Raw genomic sequence first — 5,379 nt, 5'->3', positions numbered from 1 at the left:
AGAGAGAGAGAGAGAGAGAGAGAGAGACAGAGAGACAGAGAGACAGAGAGACAGAGAGAGAGAGCCGTCTGTGCCTGACATGTATCTAACTTATCTATCTATCATCTGTCTATCTATCTACCTATCTATCTATAGGCATATGTATTTATGATTATACATATGAACAATGTAAATATTTTGAATGTTTACTGATATAATTGAAAATTTTATGAGACAAAATATACTGAGATATCTAAGATTATTTATTTCCTCCCCAGCCAAAATACCAATTTTACTTGAAATTGAATGTGATATTTGAAATAAGAAAAGCATATTCTGTATTTGTATGTTGTATTTATTTTGCAAGGAACCATGAGGCTAAAAGCAACATTAATGAAAAAGTATGCTGTTGTAGAAATCTTGTTGAAGTACTTCATCAATTTTGATTTTCTGGAACTACTTGTGTGGTTCCATATCGCCACACTAACTGTGACTATCTTCTCGTCTTCATAAACTTTTCACTTCAATAACTTAAACAGAAAATGAAACTATTTAACTTTTAAAATTGGTAATTAGATTTTATTCATTTAGTAGGGGTTTTATGAGGGGTTATACATATAACAGTGTACGTGAGTTGATGTCAGAGAACAACCAAAAGGCATCAATTTGTTCTTGATTTTACCGATGTGAGTCCCAAGGATGGAAATAAGATCATCAGCACAGAACTGATTTTTTTTTTCAGATTCACCTGTTTTATTAAAAAAAAAAAAAAAGAAAGAAACCAACCCAAAGACAGTGAGGCTCGCAGGGTGGCATGCAGGCAGAAGCCGGCCGGTGGTCTCAACATAACGTGCTTCTGTGCTGGTAGGTTCACCCTCGGGTCCAGCATCCTGAAGTGTGTGGACATGCAGTCCCAGAAGTCACACCTGCCTAGAAATCTTGGCAACACCCTGTAGGCCTCCGTCACTGCTGCTTGCAGGCCGAGAGCCGGCGGATCTTGTTGCTGGAGCACACCTTGCGCGCAGGGTTGGAGGTGCCAGGTTGGCCTTCTGGCTTCACCTTGCTGCTGAGCTGGGGCTCTGTGCCATTCACACAAACAGCCTTGGGCAGGCTGTGGCTCTGCCCATTCCGATCCACTTCCTTTTCCAAGACCTGTCCAGGCACTTTGAAGTCCTGGGTGTAGATGATGCCGTCCTCAAAGTCAAACAAGTCCTCATCCTTCTCCTCCTCCTCTGCACGGCCGCGCAGGTCCTCCAGGTCTACAGTCATACTGCACCAGCGCGGTCCTTAGTGTCTGGGCTTGGTGGGATAGGCAGAAGACCCTCAGCCAGAGGGTGTTTCTGCCGGAACCAGCTGTTCTGCCTAATCTGTTGGATTGAGAACCTCCAACATGCTGGCTAGTACTCCAACATCCCTAGGAGTAGGTCAGAGACTGGTGGACCGCAGTCACAAGGGATGGTGAAGTCCCCAATACCGACGTTCTCAAAGACCTTGTAGATAGTGTCTCCCTCAAATGGGTACAGGCCCGTGGTGATGTTGTAGAGTGTGACCCCAGCCGACCAGATGTCCACCTTGAAACCTGAAAAGGTGTTCAGTCCATTGGCAATCTCCGGAGGCTAGAAGGCCGGGGAGCCCTGGCTTGTCCGGTAGGTATCATCCACAGCGAAAGGGTGCAGGACCTGGGCAACACCGAGGTCGGAGATCTTGAGTGTGCCATTGGATGTGAATAGCAGGTTGCCCAGTTTGATGCCCTTGGGAACAATGCTCTGGCTGTGTAGGTACTCCATCAATCAGCGGGCAGAACTACCCATGAGCTTGGCACACAGGGAAGCGCTTCTCCGGCACGCTGTCCAGCATCTCCTGCATGCCACATACGCAGTACTCCATCACCATATACATCTTCTGCTTCTCCTCATTGTACAGCACGTCCACAAGCTGGATCACATAATCTTTTAAGCTTTTTTTTTTAAATGTGAATTTTAGGATCTCAAAACAAGGAAAGAAGCCATTTCTCTGTACTGTCAAAAAACAACAATATTTCTATCTATTAGTATTAGAAATGACAATGATATCACTGTGTTCTGGATAAAAATATCCAGTTTGGATTATGTAGGCAGGAGAAAGATCAATACTCACTCTATTATAATTGAAAATGAAAAGTGAAATGTTTAGTTCTGTCAAGCAGACACAAGCTTAGGATCCTCTGGAAGAAGAAAAACCAACTGAGAAAATGCATGAAAAAGATTGATTTTTAGCCAGATCTTTGCTTCATGTTTTAGATTTGAGATTGATAGGGAATGAGTAGTCCACTGTGTGTGCTGCCCATGGCCAAGTGGTCCCGAATTGTATAGAAATCAAGCTGAATAGGCCATGGAGAACAAGCCAATGAAAAACATGCCTCTATGGTCGTGGGTTCAGTTTCTTTCTTGACTTCATTCAATGGAATATGTATGAACCAGGGTATGTAACCCAGATAAACTTATTCTGTCCAAAGCTGATTTTGTTCATGGTTTGATCACAGAAGTAAAACCCTAACAGAGACAAAAAGTGTGTGACATAAACATGTAAGAAACAAAAGTAGGAGTGTCTAAATGGTGGGTAACTTAAATGGGATCAAAACATACACATTACAACCTCAACTCTGCATCAAGTTACTTCAGTAACCTCTATCACTTTCAATACCTTTTAATGCACAGGATAATGAACATCATAGTAGTTTGCTCTCAATTGTTCTATGCTGTTCCTTTTTCCTCTTGTCCCCGTATTTTCTCCATTATTTCATATGTGGCAACCAATTTCACACACACCCACTTAGTAATTTATTACTTCAAAATCCCAATTAAACTGTGCTCAATAAAAGACCTTATTATTATGTTACCATAAAACCTGTGATGTACTATACACATTAAGCTGTATTTTTCCACATTTTTTTTCTGTGAAATACTGTTCTTTAATATCTTTCTCTGTATAAATAGAGAGCACTTTTAGTTAGGCTTTAAACTCATCCCTTTTTCTTATTAAAAATAAATAAATCACCAGAAAAGAGCCAGTTATTGTGATTCATCTTCAGGAAGTACATGTCACGTGCATGTAAAACTATCAAAAAAGTAGAAAATGTAATCAGAGAAACATATTTTAAACCCTGACTTTTATTCTATAGAGGCTACAAATTTAAAAAACAAGACTTCCCAAACATCTGCTGCATGAACAGCCAAGGCTGGCCAGTGTTCACAGAAGTCCTCTCACTGCCAAAAGTGGGAGGAATGCTGGTTCCCAAATGGAGTGGATTGCAAGGAGGGCAAACTACACGGGGCTGAGGAAATGACAGCAACCTGGGAAGGAAATGGTGCCAAGATTTCTCTGAATTGCATGCACATGTCCATTTGCTCTGTAAGTGCCACATGGTGAATCCATTTTGGAATGGAAGCTACAACATAAGAGATGCGTAAAAATGACTCTCCATATCAATGGAAAATAAAATTAGCTACAGATGGTGAACACCCGCTCATCTTCTATTACCTGCAGTTACAAAGGTGGTAATTTATAAGTGAATTATCTTACTTGGCTGCAATCACAGACCACAGTTAGGGAATTTCTATGTTTCTGCTTCTGCCTCATATTTAATGCCTCACATGTTTCCTAGAGTAAAGCTTGCTTCCATCATTATCCTGAGAAAATATAATTGTGCAGAATAAGACTTGAGAGACAATGGGAAGGGGATATGTTCATTGGACATATCATAACCAGTTTGAGTTTTAAATGTCTATAATGAGAACCAGAAGAGGAATACTTTAATAAAATAACATAATCAGTATTTTCATTTTGTTGATGATTAGATGTGCAATGCCTTCTGAAGATCAAGAAATACATGGTATATCAAGTTAGGGCTCTTACAGAAGAACCGCCATGAAAATTGGAACATTTCATTCATTTCATGTCATGTTTTGATGAAAATAAATTTAAATTATGAAAACATTTAAACTTCCGAAGAGCATAAAATAAAAATTTAAGAAAGGGTAATGAACTATATTAGAAATACATATAGACATGACTTGTTAAGTTTGTAATAATCACATAGGGAATACACATGCATTGTCTATGCATATTTATTTAGAACCTAAATCACTTGATAATAAATTTTGAATATTTAAATATTAAGAAAAAAATTCTTTTTTCCATACAGTGAGACAGTATTTTCTCAACATGTTTTGTTGTTTATATTTTCTTTTTAACTGGCAAACTGCAACTCTTTTTGGTTGTTTTTTTTATTTTCATGTATTTTATCTATATATTTTACTTTATTACCACACATTTTAAAAGTAAATTTATTATCTTAGCATATGTTTATTCACCAGAATAATCTACAACATCCAAGTATTGAGATGATGTAGTACTTTTATAATTTCTTGCTCATCTGCATTTGAATAAAACAAAGGGTGTGAAACATCATTCTGATCTAAAATTTACAAATATTACTGTTTATCAAAATATGTATATGTATTATATACATTTAAATTAATTTATTTAATTTATATCCTTATCAGAGCTATATATTCCTCCTCTCTCCCAGTCTCTCCCTCTTACATGACTTCTCCACCATCCTTTCACCCTCCCTTTCTCCTCCTTAAAAAGGAAGCCACCCATGGATATCAACCCACCTTGGAATCTCAAGTTCCTGTAAGATTAGGTGGATCTTCTCCAATTGTATCTAGGCAAGGCAGCCCAGTTAGTGATAGGTATCCAAATGCGGGCAACAGCTCCTGACCATTCTGTTAGGAGTCCCAAATGAAGGCTAGGCTGCACAGCTATTACAAGTGTGCTGAGGGCCTAGGTTCATCCCATGTATGGACAGGCTTCATGGGTGTCTATGGGCCCAGATTAATTGACTCTATGTTTTCTTTTGGTATACCTGACCTCTCTGACTCCTTCAATCCTTGACCACCACCACCCCCGAAAGACACACACACATGTCCACAGAATTCCCCAAGCTTCACCTAATGTTTGGCTGTGGGTCTCTGCAGCTATTTCCATCAGTTGCTGGGTGAAACCTCTCAGAAGACAGTTTTGCTTAGAACCTGTCTGGAAGTATTGCAGAATATTGCTCACAGTGTCTGGGTGGGCAGTCTTCCATGGCCTGGGTCTAAATCAGGGCCAGTAGTTTCTTGGGCATTTCCTCAAGTTATTCTCCATCTGTACCCCCTGGATATTTTCTTGGCAGAAGAAAGTCTGGGCCTATGATTTTATAATTAATGTGGTGTCAAAGCCCATCCAGTAGAAGTCATTTCTGGTAAAAGGGGATGGCCATTTCAGTTTCCATATCCCCCATCACAAGGAATTTTTGCTAGTGTTACACTCAGATTCCTGGGAGTTTCATTTTCCTAGATTTATAGCTTGTTCCAA

At 39.5% G+C, this 5,379-nt stretch overlaps 1 pseudogene; it reads right to left on the bottom strand.

The window, feature by feature from the left end:
- Positions 1-942: 942 nt before the first annotated feature.
- Positions 943-1,919, bottom strand: LOC116069816 (annotated as a pseudogene).
- Positions 1,920-5,379: the final 3,460 nt, after the last annotated feature.

Source organism: Mastomys coucha, unplaced genomic scaffold (genome assembly GCF_008632895.1).
Source record: "Mastomys coucha isolate ucsf_1 unplaced genomic scaffold, UCSF_Mcou_1 pScaffold1, whole genome shotgun sequence".
Lineage (NCBI taxonomy): Eukaryota > Metazoa > Chordata > Mammalia > Rodentia > Muridae > Mastomys > Mastomys coucha.
The sequence above is the reverse complement of the archived record's forward strand: the minus strand, read 5'-3'. Positions and strand labels throughout refer to the sequence as shown.